This window comes from Arachis hypogaea, chromosome 6 (genome assembly GCF_003086295.3).
Source record: "Arachis hypogaea cultivar Tifrunner chromosome 6, arahy.Tifrunner.gnm2.J5K5, whole genome shotgun sequence".
Taxonomy (NCBI): Eukaryota; Viridiplantae; Streptophyta; class Magnoliopsida; order Fabales; family Fabaceae; genus Arachis; species Arachis hypogaea.
This window is the reverse complement of record NC_092041.1, coordinates 24,887,873-24,907,765: the sequence shown is the minus strand read 5'-3', so window position 1 is coordinate 24,907,765 and position 19,893 is coordinate 24,887,873. Positions and strand designations below refer to the sequence as shown.

The following is a 19,893-nucleotide window of genomic DNA, read 5'->3' as shown; positions in this document are numbered from 1 at the left end:
GGATTTCTTGGTGATGAGCTTCCTCATGCGTCTCTTGGGTTCCATGAGTCGGGTCTCTTGTTTGCTCCATCCTTTTCTTAGTGATGGGCTTGTCCTCCTCAATGTGGATGTCTCCTTCTATGATAACTCCAGCTGAGTAACATAGATGGAAAATAAGATGAGGAAAAGCTAGCCTTGCCAAAGTAGAGGACTTATCGGCTATTTTGTAGAATTCATGGGAGATGACTTCATGAACTTCTACTTCCTCTCCAATCATGATGGCCCGATCCACAGTAACTTCAGATCGATTGCTAGTGGGGATGATGGAGCATTGAATGAACTCCAACCATCCTCTAGCCACAGGCTTGAGGTCCAGTCTTCTTAGTTGAACCGGCTTGCCTTTGGAGTCTCTTTTCCATTGAGCTCCTTCCACACATATGTCCATAAGTACTTGGTCCAACCTTTGATTAAAGTTGACCCTTCTAGTGTAGGGGCGTTCATCTCCTTGCACCATGGGCAAGTTGAATGCCAACCTCACATTTTCCGGACTAAAATCTAAGTATTTCCCCTGAACCATTGTAAGATAATTCTTTGGACTCGGGTTCATACTTTGATCATGGTTCCTAGTGATCTATGCATTGGCATAGAACTCTTGAACCATTAAAATTCTGACTTGTTGAATGGGGTTGGTTAGAACTTCCCAACCTCTTCTTTGGATCTCATGTCGGATCTTCAAATACTCATTTTTCTTGAGCTTGAAAGGGACCTCAGGGATCACCTTCTTCTTGGCCACAACATCATAGAAGTGGTTTTGATGGGCTTTGGAGATGAATCTTTCCATCTCCCATGACTCGGAGGTGGAAGCTTTTGTCTTCCCTTTCCCTTTTCTAGAGGATTCTCCGGCCTTGGGTGCCATCAATGGTTATGAAAAAACAAAAAGCTTATGCTTTTACCATACCAAACTTAAAATATTGCTCGGCCTCGAGCAAGAGAAGAAAGAAGAGAAGAAGAAGAAGAAGAAAAGATGGAGGAAAAGGAGAGGTGTAGGTTTCGGCCAAGGTATAGAAGAGGGGGTTGTGTTGTATGAAAATGAAGTAGAATGGAGGGGTATATATAGGGAGGGCAGAGAGGGTAGGTTCTGCCATTTAGGGTGGGTTTGGGTAGAAAAGATTTTTGAATTTTTGAAGGTAGGTGGGGTTTATGGGGAAGAGTGGATGGATATGAGTGGTGAAGGGGGTAATTGGGAAGAGAGATTGAGGTGATTGGTGAATGGTTTTTGGGAAAGTGTGTTATAGGATTAGGAGGTAAGGTGGGAATATGTTAGGTGGGGATCCTGTGGGGTCCACAAATCCTGAGATGATCCTGTGGGGTCCAAAGATCCTGAGGTGTCAAGGATTTACATCCCTGCACCAATTAGGCATGTAAAATGCCTTAGCATACCATTCTTGCGTTTAAACGCCGAAGTGATGCACGTTCTGGGCGTTTAACGCCCATGTGTAGCATGTTTCTAGCGTTGAACGCCAGTTCCATGCTTGTTACTGGCGTTAAGCGCCAGCTTTCCTTAGGGCATATTCCTGGCGTCTAAACGCCAGGATGTTGCTTGTTTCTGGCGTTCAGCGCCAGATTCATGCTCTATTCTGGCGTTGAACGCCAGCCAGATGCACCTTACTGGCGTTTAAACGCCAGTAAGTCCTTCCTCCAGGGTGTGATTTTTCTTCTGCTGTTTTTGATTCTGTTTTTAATTTTAATATATTTTTTTTGTGACTCCTCATGATCATGAACCTACTAAAACAAAAAATAACAATAAAATAAAAATAAAATTAGATAAATAAAAATTGGGTTGCCTCCCAACAAGCGCTTCTTTAATGTCAATAGCTTGACAGTGGGCTCTCATGGAGCCACAAAGGTGATCAGGTCAATGTTGTGGACTCCCAACACCAAACTTAGAGTTTGGATATGGGGGTTCAACACCAAACTTAGAGTTTGGTTGTGGCCTCCCAACACCAAACTTAGAGTTTGATTGTGGGGGCTCTGTTTGACTCTGTATTGAGAGAAGCTCTGCATGCTTACTCTCCCTTGTTACAAAAGGATAGCCCTGTGCCTTAAACACAAGGTAGTCCCTATTCAATTGAAGGACTAATTCTCCTTCTGTTAACATCAATCACAGCACCTGCTGTGGCTAGGAAAGGTCTTCCAAGGATGATGCATTCATCCTCTTCCTTCCTAGTGTCTAAGATTATGAAATCAGCAGGGATGTAAAGGCCTTCAACCTTTACTAACACGTCCTCTACTAATCCATAAGCTTGTCTTACTGACTTGTCTGCTAATTGTATTGAGAATAAGGCAAGCTGCACCCCAAGGATCCCCAGTTTCTCCATTACAGAGAGTGGCATAAGATTTATGCCTGACCCCAGGTCACAGAGAGCCTTGTTAAAGGTCATGGTGCCTATGGTACAGGGTATTAAGAATTTACCAGGATCTTGTTTCTTTTGAGATAGAGTTTGCTGAACCCATGTATCAAGTTCACTAATGAGCAAGGGAGGTTCACCTTCCCAAGTCTCATCACCAAATAACTTGGCATTCAGCTTCATGATGGCTCCTAGATATTGAGCAACTTGCTCTTCAGTTACATCTTCATCCTCTTCAGAGGAAGAATAATCTTCAGAGCTCATGAATGGCAGAAGGAGATTTAATGGAATCTCTATGGTCTCTATATGAGCCTCAGATTCCTTTAGGTCCTCAATGGGGAACTCGTTCTTGCTTGAGAGACGTCCCAGGAGGTCTTCCTCACTAGGATTTTTGTCCTTCTCCTCCCTTGTGCATTCGGCCATATTGATTACATCAATGGCCTTGCACTCTCCTCTTGGATTTTCTTCTGTATTGCTTGGGAGAGTACTGGGAGGAGTTTCAGTTACTTTCTTACTCAGCTGGCCTGCCTCCAAATTTCTGATAGAGGACCTTGTTTCGCTCATGAAACTTAGAGTGGCCTTAGACAGATCAGAGACTAAATTTGCTAAATTAGAGGGGCTCTGCTCAGAATTTTCTGTCTGTTGCTGAGAAGATGATGGAAAAGGCTTGTTATTCCTGAGCCTGTTTCTTCCACCATTATTGAAGCCTTGTTGAGGCTTTTGTTGATCCTTCCATGAGAAATTTGGATGATTTCTCCATGATGAATTATAGGTGTTTCCATAAGGTTCACCCATGTAATTTACCTCTGCTATTGCAGGGTTCTCAGGATCATAAGCTTCTTCAGAAGCTGCCTCTTTAGTACTGTTGGATGCATTTTGCCATCCATTCAGACTTTGAGAAATCATGTTAATTTGCTGAGTCAACACTTTGTTCTGAGCCAATATGGTGTTCAGAGCATCAATTTCAAGAACTCCCTTCCTCTGAGGCGTCCCATTATTCACGGAATTCCTCTCAGAAGTGTACATGAATTGGTTATTTGCAACCATGTCAATAAGTTCTTGAGCTTCTGCAGGCATTTTCTTTAAGTGAATGGATCCACCTGCAGAATGGTCCAGTGACATTTTAGAGAACTCAGACAGACCATAATAGAATATGTCTAATATGGTCCATTCTGGAAACATGTCAGAAGGACACTTTTTGGTCATCTGCTTGTATCTTTCCCAAGCTTCATAGAGGGATTCACCATCTTTTTGCTTGAAGGTCTGAACATCCACTCTAAGCTTGCTCAAATTTTGAGGAGGAAAGAATTTATCCAAGAAGGCCGTGACCAGCTTATCCCAGGAGTCCAGTCTATCTTTAGGTTGTGAGTCCAACCATGTTCTAGCTCTGTCTCTTTCAGCAAAAGGGAAAAGCATGAGCCTGTAGACTTCAGGATCTACTCCATTCGTCTTTACAGTCTCACAAATTTGCAAGAACTCAGTTAAAAACTGGTAAGGATCTTCAGATGGAAGTCCATGAAAGTTGCAGTTCTGTTGCATTAGAGCAACTAATTGAGGTTTCAGCTCAAAATTGTTTGCTCCAATGGCCGAAATGGAGATGCTTCTTCCATCAAATTCGGACGTTGGTTTAGTGAAATCACCTAGCATTCTCTTTGCATTATTGTTGTTGGGTTCGGCTGCCATCTCCTTCTCTTGTTCGAAAATTTCAGAAAGGTTGTCTCTGGATTGTTGTAATTTAGCTTCTCTTAGTTTCCTCTTTAGAGTCCTTTCAGGTTCAGGATCAGCTTCAACAAGAATACCTTTTTCCTTGTTGCTGCTCATATAGGGAAGAAGAGAACAAGAAAAGAAAGAGGAATCCTCTATGTCACAGTAAAGAGGTTCCTTATTGTTAGTAGAAGAAGAAAGGAATAAAAGTGGAGAATCAAATCACAATGGTGAGGATAGAGGCAATGATTGGAGATGAAGAGAGGTGAAGAGAAGTGTTAGTAAATAAATAAATAAATAGAATAAGAGGAGAGATAGAGAATTTTGAAAAAGTAGTTAGTGATTTTCGAAAATTAAAGATAAGATATAATTAAAATTAAAATTTAAAACAATTAATTAATTAAAAAGGATTCTTGAAAAAGGATGAGATATTTTCAAAAATTAGAGAGAGAGAAGTAGTTAGGTGGTTTTGAAAAAGATAAGAAACAAAAAAAAGTCAAATAGTTAGTTGAAAAAGATATTAAAGTCAAATTTGAAAAGATAAGAAGATAAGAAGTTAGGTAAGATATTTTGAAATCAAATTTTTGAAAAAGATAAAATTAAAAAAAAAAGATATGATAAAAAGATATGATTAAAAAGATTTAATTTTTAAAATTAAAATTGATTACTTGACTAACAAGAACTAAAAGATAAGATTCTAGAATTCAAAGATCGAACCTTTCTTAACAAGAAAATAACAAACTTCAAATTTTTGAATCAATCACATTACTTGTTAGCATAATTTTCGAAAATAAAGATAAAATTAAGAAAAAGATTTTTTTTTGAAAAACTTAAAATAGAAAATTTGAAAATAAATAAAAAATGAAAAAGAATTGATTTTTGAAAAAGATTTTGAAAAGATAAGATTTTTAAAATTGAAAGTTTGACTTGACTTGTAAGAAACAACTAATTTTTAAAATTTTTTGACCAAGTCAACCCAAAATTTCGAAAATTTGGAGAGAAATAAGGAAAAGATATTTTTTTGATTTTTTGAATTTTTGATGATGAGAGAGAAAAATATAAAAATGACTCACAACATGAAAATTATGAATCAAAACTCATGATGCATGCAAGAACACTATGAATGTCAAGATGAACACCAAGAACACTTTGAAGATCATGATGAACATCAAGAACATAATTTTGAAAAATTTTTGATGCAAAGAAAATATGTAAGACATCAAACTTAGAAATCTTTAATGCATGGACTCTTAACAAACGAAAAATGCATATGAAAAACAACAAACAACACAAAACAAGAAAACATCAAGATCAAACAAGAAGACTTGTCAAGAACAACTTGAAGATCATGAAGAACACCATGAATGCATGAATTTTCGAAAAATGCAAGAAAAATTTTTAAAGCATGCAATTGACACCAAACTTAAAAGTTGACTCAAGACTCAAACAAGAAACACAAAATATTTTTTATTTTTATGATTTTATGATTTTTTTTGTATTTTTATTATTTTTTTTCGAAAATTATATTTTAAAAAAAACAAAAAAAAATTTTTTGAAAGTTTTTGAAAAGAAAATAAAAAGAAAATTACCTAATCTGAGCAACAAGATGAACCGTCAGTTGTCCATACTCGAACAATCCCCGGCAACGTTGCCAAAAACTTGGTGGACGAAATTGTGATCATCAACAATGGCTCCAATGACTTGGTAGCTCTCACACGTGAATTACACTTAGTCACAACTCCGCACAACTGACCAGCAAGTGCACTGGGTCGTCCAAGTAATACCTTACGTGAGTAAGGGTCGATCCCACGGAGATTGTTGGTATGAAGCAAGCTATGGTCATCTTGTAAATCTTATTCAGGCAAATAATAATTGGTTATTGGAAATATAAAGAGATACTTGCTTAAATAATAAAGGATAGAAATACTTATGTAAATTAATGGTGAGAATTTCAGATAAGCATATGGAGATGCTTGTCCTTGTTGAATCTCTGCTCTCCTACTGCTTTCATCCAATCCTTCTTACTCCTTTCCATGGCAAGCTGTATGTAGGGCATCACCGTTGTCAATGGCTACATCCCATCCTCTCAGTGAAAATGGTCCAAATGCTCTGTCACAGCACGGCTAATCATCTGTTGGTTCTTAATCAGGTTGGAATAGAATCCCGTGATTCTTTTGCGTCTGTCACTAACGCCCACCCGTCAGGAGTTTGAAGCTCGTTACAGTCATTCAATCCCAGAATCCTACTCGGAATACCACAGACAAGGTTAGACTTTCCAGATTCCCATGAATGCCGCCATCAATTCTAGCTTATACCACGAAGATTCTGATAAAGGAATCCAAGAGATATGCGCCTGGTCTAAGGTAGAACGGAAGTGGTTGTCAATCATGCGCGTTCATAGGTGAGAATGATGATGAGTGTCACAGATCATCACATTCATCAAGTTGAAGTGCAACGAATATCTTAGAACAAGAATAAATCGAATTGGATAGAAAATAATAGTAATTGCATTGAAACTTGAGGTACAGCAGAGCTCTACACCCTTAATCTATGGTGTGTAGAAACTCCACCGTTGAAAATACATAAGTGAAAGGTCCAGGCATGGACGAATGACCAACCCCCATGATCTGAGAACTAAACGTCCCAAGATTGAATAAAATGATCAAAGATGAAAATACAATAGTGAAAAGTCCTATTTATACTAGACTAGCTACTAGGGTTTACAGGAGTAAGTAATTGATGCATAAATCCACTTCTAGGGCCCACTTGGTGTATGTTTGGGCTGAGCTTGATCTATCCAAGAGCTGAGACTTCTGTTGGAGTTGAACGCCAAGTTGTAACGTGTCGTGGGCGTTCAACTCCGGTTTGTGACGTGTTTCTGGCGTTTGACTCCAGAAAGCAACATCGAACTGGTGTTGAGTGCCAATTTACATCATCTAATCACGAATAAAGTATAAACTATTATATATTACTTGAAAGCTCTGAATGTCTACTTTCCAACGCCGTTGAGAGTGCGCCATTTGGAGTTCTTTAGCTCCAGAAAATCCATTTCGAGTGCAGGGAGGTCAGATTCCAACAGCATCAGCAGTCCTTTGTCAGCCTCCTATCAGAGTTTTGCTCAGGTCCCTCAATTTCAGCCAGAAAATACCTGAAATCACAGAAAAATACACAAACTCATAGTAAAGTCCAAAAATGTAAATTTAGCATAAAAACTAATGAAAATATCCCTAAAAGTAACTAGAACCTATTAAAAACTACCTAAAAACAATGCCAAAAAGCGTATAAATTATCCGCTCATCAATGACCAAACAAAAATCACTTTAATACAAACTTACTTTTCATCAAAATCAAGTTTACAAAATCAATTTTATGCAAACTTTCATTTATCAACTGTAATCCAAATACACACTTAGTCTAGAGGCCTTTGCTTCAAATTTTAGGGCCAATTTCAGTAACTTAAATTAGTTGATTTGTGTTCTATTCCTTGTAATTGTTACTTATATATATAAAGAAAGAAAAGGCATGCATGGTATGTTTTCAAGTTAAGCTAATTATCATTGATTATATGTACAACATTTATATTCTTTTTGATATTAATCAATCTTGTAAAATATATACTATACGACTGTTCTAATTATTAAACAAACATGTTCCATTTTATCTACTATTATAGCAATAAATAATTTTTCATGTGTTAATAACTTATTGACCTATTGATTGTTTTTATTGTGTTGAGGAGAGTTGTTAATAACTTGTTGTCTGGTTCTCAAGAGCTTGTTAAATGTGAAATGGTTTGGCATTAGTATTAGCATATTAGGAGTTCTATGTTGGCTAGTTATGAAGACAAAGTATCATAAACTGTCAGGTGGCAGCAACACTATATTGGTCATAGGGTTTGGAAAGGGAAAAAGCTATTCTAACCCACTTTTGGCCGGTTGGATTGCAAGTAAGCTGGTGATTGATTTTTTTTTTAATAACTTTTGGCCCATTTTTTTCTACTACGTGCTTGTTATATATTTAAGCAAAAGTATGAGCCTAGGGTTTATCTTTATCCAAGTAGTGTTGCTTTGTATTGAGAAGTGTTAGTGTGACGTGTGAAGAAAATGGAGTCATCCAAGTTATGGTTTGGATCCCCAACCACTCAGCAACCTTAATTTTTTTGGTACTTGCTTATATACTATAATTTCTTTTTGTGCCATCTAAAGTCACCCTTGATGCCACATAGATTTCCATGCACAAGGATCTGATTATCTTTAACATGATAGGAAATAATGTGAGACCAATTAGGTGTTGTGGTGCAAGATGCAAATGACTCAATGGATGTAATATTCTCCCAGGAGTGTGGTGTTGTAGCAAATCCAAGCGCAGTTGAGACCAAGGTGCCCGCATCCAATGCTCAGGAAGACCTCATTATTGGTCATACTAGTCCTACAGATGTAGTTGCTAATTCGGAGGAGGCTAAGTCCCCAAGGCTAGTTACGGAGCCAGTTGTGAAGAGGAGGAGGCTCTTTTAGTCGCCGATGGTGAGACAACATGAATCCGCACCCTCCAGGCGGTCAAGGGCTACTAGCTCTTCTTTGAGTGCATCATGGGTAAATGTATTCTGTTGTTGCAAATTTGAATCATGCAAATTTTCATCGTGAATAGTTTCTGTTTCCTTTCCAGTTGGTTAAACATATTTTAAAACATGTATAGTTTGGATCGGTCACATGTTTGGTTACACTAGTCCGCTTGATCTGTTGTACAGAAGGTAACTAAGGTTCCTAAGACGAAGTTCAAGGCAATCTATGACATGGACTTTAATCGGTCAGACACTCTACTATTCAACTACTTGTTTTCCGACGGCCACTCGAGTAAGCGTTTGTTTGACTGTTGACATTTTTCCATCTATTCTTGCACGAGGACCTTAAACTAAACTATTTCAAGTCTTTCTTCCATGCAATGAAACTATTGTGAGGATGGTACAATATAGGTTGACTAGGCGCCATATCCAAAGCCTGGTCTCTGGCCGTCCTATTGATAGGAGAGTTGTAGAAATGGTGGCCGTGTGCAACACCTGCTCAATATAGCATATGAAGCATCCACATTTTTTGTGTCTCCCTCCTAGCTTTGTGGTGCGTTTGTATATTCTTCAATAGTCAGTACCATAACAGAGTTCTAGTATGTTGAAGTTAATTTCAGCTGCTTTGATGTATTAATTTGGAAATTGCAGGAGGACGTTAGTAAAGGACTATCTACTGAGGAACTAACTGAGACTTATGTCCCTTTTTGGGTCAAACCAAGCAGATTCATTAGACGTGTTAGTAAAGAGTTTAATTTGTATGCCTTCCTTTTTATGTACGAAGAAGGTTCCTCCCTCTTACTAAATTAATGTTGGCTTCAGATTTTCATACCCATTGAGGACATTTTCATGCATTGGTATTACATGGTGGTTGATTATGACATGAACACAGTATACCACTTGGACTCCTACCCGGATCCAAAAATGGTGACTGAAAGGAAAAAATTTATGCAAATCATGTATTGAACAATTTTTTTTGTTTGGGTCTTTCTCATGTACATTGAAAATGACTGACAAGCCTTCAATAGGTTATTAACATTGTATTGTTTTTTATTCAAAGCTTGGAAAGCTTCATGAAATGATGACTTCATCGAGCTATGGGCCTCTCCGAGCTTTCACACCACCAGACCTGGGTAGATGGCCAATTAGGAGAGGCAATGGGGTCCCCAATTGTAATACAAGGTTATATTCATATGTTTGAATAAGAAATTCATTTGGTTTTGCTATATCAAACTCACTTTTTTGCAACATGCATCACCAAGCGCGATTCATTTTGTATGTGATTTAGTGATAGCTCTAGTGCTTGGGTTATTTCTTGGCTCCATCCTTCAACCACTTGTGCATCAGTGGAGTGGTAAGGAAGACCTTTTTATTAATGAAATGTGCTGAAAAAAATCTTCATCGGTTTAGTTTGATAATAATTCAATCTTTTTACTTGACTTTGGCACCTTGAGGATGCTATAGTTCGAGGCACCACAACTGTCTCTCTTGTTGGGGGACCGTTTAATGCCATTGGTGGCTTAGTTAGGATGTGGGCTCAGAAGTGGCAAAGTTGCGGACGTCCGTGAGTAAAGCACAAGCCGGGTGGTTGGCCAAGGGAGAATATCGTTGTTTAAGTTAGGAAGCATCTTTAGCATATTGCTCATGATAGCTATTCAGCTCATGACCCCAATAAGATTTCGAGGGGCTATGTTCCTAGAATCATTTAGTTTCTTTTTTATGTTTTGCATTAAATGCAATTTGTCTCCCTAGGTTGATTTTGCGTGCCATGTTGATGAAGAAAATTAACTTACAGAGACTTTTGTTTGTATTAGGGTTTTTATGGAGATGCTTTGTCCCTTCCGTCTCTCTGCTTTCCTACTGTCTTCATCCAATCTTTCTTACTCCTTTCCATGGCAAGCTGTATGTTGGGCATCACCGTTGTCAATGGCTACAGTCTCGTCCTCTCAGTGAAAATGTTCAACGCACTCTGTCACAGCACGGCTATTCATCTGTCGGTTCTCGATCATGTCGGAATAGAATCCAGTGATTCTTTTGCGTCTATCACTAACGCCCCACAATCGCGAGTTTGAAACTCGTCACATTCATTCAATCCATGAATCATACTCAGAATACCACAGACAAGGTTTAGACCTTCCGGATTCTCAAGAATGGCCGCCAATGGATTCTAGCTTATACCACAAAGATTCTGATTAAGGAATCCAAGAGATATCCACTCAATCTAAGGTAGAACGTAGGTGGTTGTCAGGCACACGTTCATAGGTGAGAATGATGATGAGTGTCACGGATCATCACATTCATCAAATTGAGGAACAAGTGATATCTTAGAACAAGAATAAGCTGAATTAAATAGAAGAACAATAGTAATTGCATTAATACTCGAGGTACAGTAGAGCTCCACACCTTAATCTATGGTGTGTAGAAACTCTACCGTTGAAAATACATAAGAACAAGGTCTAGGCATGGCCGAATGGCCAGCCTCCCAAAGAGGGTTCAATCATAAAAACATGATCAAAAGATGATCCGAAGATTGAAAGATTCTCCAAATACAATAGCAAAATGTCCTATTTATAGAGAACTAGTAGCCTAGGGTTTATAGAAATGAGTAAATGACGTAAAAATCCACTTCCGGGCCCACTTGGTGTGTGCTTGGGCTGAGCATTGAAGCTTTCATGTGTAGAGACTTTTCTTGGAGTTAAACGCCAGCTTTTGTGCCAGTTTGGGCGTTTAACTCCCACTTTTGTGCCAGTTCCGACGTTTAACGCCGGGAATTCTGAAGCTGACTTGGAATGCCTGTTTGGGCCATCAAATCTCGGGAAAAGTATGGACTATTATATATTTCTGGAAAGCCCTGGATGTCTAATTTCCAACGCAATTGAGAGTGCGCCTATTGGGCTTCTGCAGCTCCAGAAAATTCACTTTGAGTGCAGGGAGGTCAGAATCCAACAGCACCTGCAGCCCTTTTCAGCCTCTGAATCAGATTTTTGCTCAAGTCCCTCAATTTCAGCCAGAAAATACCTAAAATCATAAAAAAATACACAAACTCATAGTAAAGTCCAGAAAAGTGAATTTTAAATTAAAACTAATAAAAATATAATAAAAACTAACTAAAACATACTAAAAGCATACTAAAAACAATTCCAAAAAGTGTATAAATTATCCGCTCATCACAACACCAAACTTAAATTGTTGCTTGTCCCCAAGCAATTGAAAATCAAATAGGATAAAAAGAAGAGAATATACAATGAATTCCAAAAACATCTATGAAGATCAGTATTAATTAGATGAGCGGGGCTTTTAGCTTTTTACCTATGAACAGTTTTGGCATCTCACTTTATCCTTTGAAGTTCAGAATGATTGGCTTCTATAGGAACTCAGAATCCGGATAGTGTTATTGATTCTTCTAGTTAAGTATGATGATTCTTGAACACAGCTACTTTATGAGTCTTGGCCGTGGCCTAAAGTACTCTGTTTTCCAATATCACCACCGGATACATCCATGTCACAGACACATAACTGGGTGAACCTTTTCAGATTGTGACTCAGCTTTGCTAGAGTCCCCAATTAGAGGTGTCCAGGGTTCTTAAGCACACTCTTTTTGCTTTGGATCACGACTTTAACCGCTCAGTCTCAAGTTTTCACTTGACACCTTCACGCCACAAGCACATGGTTAGGGACAGCTTGGTTTAGCCGCTTAGGCCAGGATGTTATTCCTGTAGGCCCTCCTATCCACTGATGCTCAAAGCCTTGGATCCTTTTTATTATCCTTGCCTTTTGGTTTAAAGGGCTATTGGCTTTTTCTGCTTGCTCTTTTTTTTAATTCACTACATTTTCTTGCTTCAAAAATCATTTTTATGATTTTTCAGATCCTCAGTAACACGTCTCCTTTTTCATCATTCTTTCAAGAGCCAACAATTTTAACATTCATGAACAAAAAATCCAAAAGACATATGCACTGTTCAAGCATACATTCAGAAATCAAAAGTATTGCCACCACATCAAAATAATTAATCTGTTATAAAATTTGAAATTCATGCAATTCTTCTCTGTTTCAATTAAGAACATTTTTTATTTAAGAAAGGTGATGGATTCATAGGACATTCATAACTTTAAGGCATAGACACTAAGACACTAATGATCATAAGACACAAACATAAATAAAACATAGAGCATAATTTTCGAAAAACAGAAAAATAAAGAACAAGGAGATTAAAGAACGGGTCCACCTTAGTGATGGCGGCTTGTTCTTCCTCTTGAAGATCTTATGGAGTGCTTGAGCTCCTCAATATCTCTTCCTTGCCTTTGTTGCTCCTCTCTCATGATTCTTTAATCTTCTCTAATTTCATGGAGGAGGATGGAATGTTCTTGGTGCTCCACCCTTAGTTGTCCCATGTTGGAACTCAATTTTCCTAGGGAGGTGTTGATTTGCTCCCAATAGTTTTGTGGAGGAAAGTGCATCCCTTGAGGCATCTCAGGGATTTCATGATGACGAATTTCCTCATGTCCATGAGTGGGATCTCTTGTTTGCTCCATCCTTTTCTTAGTGATGGGCTTGTCCTCATCAATGAGGATGTCTCCCTCTATGTTAATTCCAATTGAATTACAGAGGTGACAAATGAGATGAGGGACGGATAACCTTGCCAAGGTAGAGGACTTGTCCGCCACCTTATAAAGTTCTTGGGATATAACCTCATGAACTTCTACTTCCTCTCCAATCATGATGCTATGAATCATGATAGCCCGGTTGGTGCACGAAATTGTGATCAATACTTTTCACAACTCAAATAATCCCCGGTAATGAATCCAAAAACTTGGTATTCAACACCATGGCATAAACACAACTTCGCACAACTAACCAGCAAGTGTACTGGGTCGTCCAAGTAATAAACCTTACGCGAGTAAGGGTCGATCCCACAGAGATTGTTGGTATGAAGCAAGCTATGGTCACCCTGTAAATCTTAGTCAGGCAAACTCAAATGGGTATGGTGATATGCGAATAAAACATAAAGATAAAGATAGAGATACTTATGTAATTCATTGGTAGGAATTTCAGATAAGCGTATGAAGATGCCTTCCCTTCCGTCTTTCTGCTTTCCTACTGTCTTCATCCAATCCTTCCTACTCCTTTCCATGGCAAGCTTAAGCAAGGGTTTCACCGTTGTCAGTGGCTACCTCCCATCCTCTCAGTGGAAATGTTCAACGCACCCTGTCACGGCACGGCTATCCATCTGTCGGTTCTCGATCAGGCCGGAATAGAATCCAGTGATTCTTTTGCGTCTGTCACTAACGCCCCGCCCTCAGGAGTTTGAAGCACGTCACAGTCATTCAATCATTGAATCCTACTCAGAATACCACAGACAAGGTTAGACCTTCCGGATTCTCTTGAATGCCGCCATCAGTTCTAGCCTATACCACGAAGATTCCGGTTAAAGAATCCAAGAGATATTCACCCAATCGAAGTTAGAACGAAGGTGGTTGTCAGTCACACGTTCATAGGTGAGAATGATGATGAGTGTCACGGATCATCACATTCATCAAGTTGAAGAACAAGTGATATCTTAGAACAAGAACAAGCGGAATTGAATAGAAGAACAATAGTAATTGCATTAATACTCGAGGTACAGCAGAGCTCCACACCTTAATCTATGGTGTGTAGAAACTCCACCGTTGAAAATACATAAGAACAAGGTCTAGGCATGGCCGAATGGTCAGCCTCCCAATGATCTAAGATAGCATCAGAACAAGGATAACTACCCAGATATCTCAATACAATAGTAAAAGGTCCTACTTATAGAGAACTAGTAGCCTAGGGTGTACAGAGATGAGTAAATGACATAAAAATCCACTTCCGGGCCCACTTGGTGTGTGCTTGGGCTGAGCAATGAAGCATTTTCGTGTAGAGACTCCTCTTGGAGTTAAACGCCAGCTTTGGTGCCAGTTCCGGCGTTTAACGCTGGGATTTCTGAGGGTGACTTTGAACGCCGGTTTGGGCCATCAAATCTTGGGCAAAGTATGGACTATTATATATTGCTGGAAAGCCCAGGATGTCTACTTTTCAACGCCGTTGAGAGCGCGCCAATTGGGCTTCTGTAGCTCCAGAAAATCCACTTCGAGTGCAGGGAGGTTAGAATCCAACAGCATCTGCAGTCCTTTTTTGTCTCTGAATCAGATTTTTGCTCAGGTCCCTCAATTTCAGCCAGAAAATACCTGAAATCACAGAAAAACACACAAACTCATAGTAAAGTCCAGAAAAGTGAATTTTAACTAAAAACTAATAAAAATATACTAAAAACTAACTAGATCATACTAAAAACATACTAAAAACAATGCCAAAAAGCGTACAAATTATCCACTCATCACAACACCAAACTTAAATTGTTGCTTGTCCTCAAGCAACTGAAAATAAGATAAAAAGAAGAGAATATACTATAGACTCCAAATTATCAATGAAACTTAGCTCCAATTAGATGAGCGGGACTAGTAGCTTTTTGCCTCTGAACAGTTTTGGCATCTCACTCTATCCTTTGAAATTCAGAATGATTGGCTTCTTTAGGAACTCAGAATCCAGATAGTGTTATTGATTCTCCTAGTTAAGTATGATGATTCTTGAACACAGCTACTTCATGAGTCTTGGCCGTGACCCAAAGCACTCTGTCTTCCAGTATTACCACCGGATACATACATGCCACAGACACATAATTGGGTGAACCTTTTCAGATTGTGACTCAGCTTTGCTAGAGTCCACAATTAGAGGTGTCCAGGGTTCTTAAGCACACTCTTTTTGCCTTGGATCACAACTTTATTTCTTTCTTTTTCTCTCTTTTTTTTCGTTTTCTTTTCTCCCTTTTTTTTTCTCTTTTTTTTTGTATTCACTGCTTTTTCTTGCTTCAAGAATCATTTTTATGATTTTTCAGATCCTCAGTAACATGTCTCCTTTTTCATCATTCTTTCAAGAGCCAACAATTTTTAACATTCATGAACAACAAATTCAAAAGACATATGCACTGTTCAAGCATACATTCAGAAAACAAAAAGTATTGTCACCACATCAAAATAATTAAGCTAGTTTTAAAGATGAATTTGAAATCCTGTACTTCTTGTTCTTTTGTAATAAAAACATTTTTCATTTAAGAGAGGTGGTGGATTCATAGGACATTCATAACTTTAAGGCATAGACACTAAGACACTAATGATCACAAGACACAAACATGGACAAACATAAGCATAAATTTTTCAAAAAAAACAGAAAAATAAAGAACAAGGAAATTAAAGAACGGGTCCACCTTAGTGATGGCGGCTTGTTCTTCCTCTTGAAGGTCTTATGGAGTGCTTGAGCTCCTTAATGTCTCTTCCTTGCCTTTGTTGCTCCTCTCTCATGATTCCTTGATCTTCTCTAATTTCATGGAGGATGATGGAATGTTCTTGGTACTCCACCCTTAGTTGTCCCATGTTGGAACTCAATTCTCCTAGGGAGGTGTTGATTTGCTCCATCCTTTTCTTAGTGATGGGCTTGAGGTCATGCCTTCTCAATTGAACCGGCTTCCCTCTTGAATCTCTCTTCCATTGGGAGCCCTCTTCACATATGACTGTGAGGACTTGGTCCAACCTTTGATCAAAGTTGACCCTTTTTGAGTTTGAAAGGGATCTCGGGGATCACCTTCTTCAAGGCCACAACTTCATAGAAGTGGTCTTGATGCACCCTTGAGATGAATCTTTCCATCTCCCATGACTCGGAGGTGGAAGCTTTTGCCTTCCCTTTCCTCTTTCTAGAGGTTTCTCCGGCCTTGGATGCCATAAATGGTTATGGAAAAACAAAAAGCAATGCTTTTACCACACCAAACTTAAAAGGTTTGCTCGTCCTCGAGCAAAAGAAGAAAGAAGAGAGTAGAAGAAGAAGAAATGAGGAAGAAGGGAATGGCGTTGTGTTCGGCCAAAAAGGGGGAGAAGTGGTGGTTTGGATGTGTGAAAATGAAGGAGTGAAGATGGGTTTATATAGGATGGGGGGTGGTGATGGTTCGGCTATGTGAGGGTGGGTTTGGGAGGGAAAGTGTTTTGAATTTGAATGGTTAAGTAGGTAGGGTTTTATGAAGGATGGATGTGAGTGGTGAAGAGAAAGATGGGATTTGATAGGTGAAGGGTTTTTGGGGAAGAGGTGTTGAGGTGATTGGTGAATGGGTGAAGAAGAAGAGAGAGAGTGGTAGGGTAGGTGGGGATCCTGTGGGGTCCACAGATCCTGAGTGTCAAGGAAAAGTCATCCCTGCACCAAATGGCAAGCAAAATCTCATTTTGTGCCAATTCTGGCGTTAAACGCCGGGCTGGTGCCCATTTCTGGCGTTTAACGCCAGCTTCTTGCCCTTTTCTGGCATTTAACGCCAGTCTGGTGCCCCTTTCTGGCGTTAAACGCCCAGAATGGTGCCAGACTGGGCGTTAAACGCCCAACAGCTAGCCTCACTGGCGTTTAAACGCTAGTACGCTCTCCTCCAGGGTGTGCTGTTTTTCTTTCTATTTTTCATTCTGTTTTTGCTTTTTTCATTGATTTTGTGACTTCTCATGATCATCAACCTACAAAAAACATAAAATAACAAAGGAAAATAGATAAAATATAACATTGGGTTGCCTCCCAACAAGCGCTTCTTTAATGTCAGTAGCTTGACAGAGGACTCTCATGGAGCCTCAGAAATGCTCAGAGCCATGTTGGAACCTCCCAACACCAAACTTAGAGTTTGAATGTGGGGGTTCAATACCAAACTTAGAGTTTGGTTGTGGCCTCCCAACACCAAACTTAGAGTTTGACTGTGGGGGCTCTGTTTGGCTCTGTTTTGAGAGAAGCTCTTCATGCTTACTCTCCATGGTGACAGAGGGATATCCTTGAGCCTCAAACACAAAGGATTCTTCATTCACTTGAATGATCAACTCTCCTCTATCAACATCAATCACAGCCTTTGCTGTGGCCAGGAAGGGTCTGCCAAGGATGATGGATTCATCCATGCACTTCCCAGTCTCTAGGACTATGAAATCAGTAGGGATGTAATGGTCTTCAACTTTTACCAGAACATCCTCTACAAGTCCATAGGCTTGTTTTCTTGAATTGTCTGCCATCTCTAGTGAGATTTTTGCAGCTTGCACCTCAAGGATCCTTAACTTCTCCACTACAGAGAGAGGCATGAGGTTTACACTTGACCCTAAGTCACATAAGGCCTTCTTGAAGGTCATGGTGCCTATGGTACAAGGTATTGAAAACTTCCCAGGATCCTGTCTCTTTTGAGGCAGTTTCTGCCTAGACAAGTTATCCAGTTCTTTGGTGAGCAAAGGGGCTTCATCCTCCCAAGTCTCATTTCCAAATAACTTGTCATTTAACTTCATGATTGCTCGAAGGTATTTAGCAACTTGCTCTTCAGTGACATACTCATCCTCTTCAGATGAAGAATACTCATCAGAGCTCATGAATGGCAGAAGTAAGTCCAATGGAATCTCTATGGTCTCATTTTGAGCCTCAGATTCCCATGGTTCCTCATTGGGGAACTCATTGGAGGCCAGTGGATGTCCATTGAGGTCTTCCTCAGTGGCGTTCACTGCCTCTCCTTCCTCCCAAAATTCGGCCATGTTGATGGCCTTGCACTCTCCTTTTGGATTTTCTTCTGTATTGCTTGGAAGAGTACTAGGAGGGAGTTCAGTAATTTTCTTGCTCAGCTGACCCACTTGTGCCTCCAAGTTTCTAATGGAGGACCCTGTTTCAGTCATGAAACTTTGAGTGGTTTTGATTAGATCAGAGACCATGGTTGTTAAGTCAGAGGTATTCTGCTTAGAACTCTCTGTCTGTTGCTGAGAAGATGATGGAAAAGGCTTGCTATTGCTAAACCTGTTTCTTCCACCATTATTATTGTTGAAACCTTGTTGAGGTCTCTGTTGATCCTTCCATGAGAAATTTGGATGATTTCTCCATGAAGGATTATAGGTGTTCCCATAGGGTTCTCCATGTAATTCACCTCTTCCATTGAAGGGTTCTCAGGATCATAAGCTTCTTCCTCAGATGAAGCTTCTTTAGTACTGCTTGGTGCGTTTTGTATTCCAGACAGACTTTGAGAAATCATATTGACTTGTTGGGTCAATATTTTGTTCTGAGCCAATATGGCATTCAGAGTGTCAATCTCAAGAACTCCTTTCTTCTGACTAGTCCCATTGTTCACAGGATTTCTTTCAGAAGTGTACATGAATTGGTTATTTGCAACCATTTCAATTAGCTCTTGAGCTTCTGTAGGCGTCTTCTTCAGATGAAGAGATCCTCCAGCAGAGCTATCCAAAGATATCTTAGACAGTTCAGAGAGACCATCATAGAAAATACCTATGATGCTCCATTCAGAAAGCATGTCAGAGGGACACTTTCTGATTAATTGTTTGTATCTTTCCCAAGCTTCATAGAGGGATTCTCCTTCCTTCTGTCTGAAGGTTTAGACTTCCACTCTAAGCTTACTCAATTTTTGAGGTGGAAAGAACTTTGCCAAGAAGGCATTGACTAGCTTTTCCCAAGAGTCCAGGCTTTCTTTAGGTTGAGAGTCCAACCATGTCCTAGCTCTGTCTCTTACAGCAAAAGGGAATAGCATAAGTCTGTAGACCTCAGGGTCAACCCCATTAGTCTTGACAGTGTCACAGATTTGCAAGAATTCAGCTAAAAACTGATGAGGATCTTCCAATGGAAGTCCATGGAACTTGCAATTCTGTTGCATTAGAGAAACTAATTGAGGCTTAAGCTCAAAGTTGTTTGCTCCAATGGCAGGGATAGAGATGCTTCTCCCATAAAAGTCGGGAGTAGGTGCAGTAAAGTCACCAAGCACCTTCCTTGCATTGTTGGCATTGTTGTTGTTTTCGGCTGCCATGGGTTCTTCTTCTTTGAAGATTTCTGTTAGGTCCTCTACAGAGAGTTGTGCTTTGGCTTCTCTTAGCTTTCTCTTCAAGGTCCTTTCAGGTTCAGGATCAGCCTCAACAAGAATGTTTTTGTCCTTGCTCCTGCTCATAAGAAAGAGAAGAGAACAAGAAAATGTGGAATCCTCTATGTCACAGTATAGAGATTCCTTGAGGTGTCAGAGGAAAAGAAAAATAGAAGACAGAAGTAGAAAATTCGAACTTATCAAAGAAGATGGAATTCGAATTTTGCATTAAGGAATAGTGTTAGTCCATAAATAGAAGGATGTGAGAAGAAGGGAAGTAATTTTCGAAAATTGAGTGAAAGATTTTGAAAAATAT

The 19,893-nt window shown here is 39.4% G+C and overlaps 2 non-coding genes across 2 annotated transcripts; both read left to right on the top strand.

The window, feature by feature from the left end:
* Positions 1–3,567: 3,567 nt before the first annotated feature.
* Positions 3,568–3,671, top strand: LOC112700467 (small nucleolar RNA R71). The gene has a single exon (XR_003153374.1). It is a non-coding gene; the product is annotated as a small nucleolar RNA R71 (small nucleolar RNA).
* Positions 3,672–19,013: 15,342 nt separating this feature from the next.
* LOC112700171 (small nucleolar RNA R71) lies at positions 19,014–19,121 on the top strand. Its single transcript, XR_003153087.1, has one exon. It is a non-coding gene; the product is annotated as a small nucleolar RNA R71 (small nucleolar RNA).
* Positions 19,122–19,893: the final 772 nt, after the last annotated feature.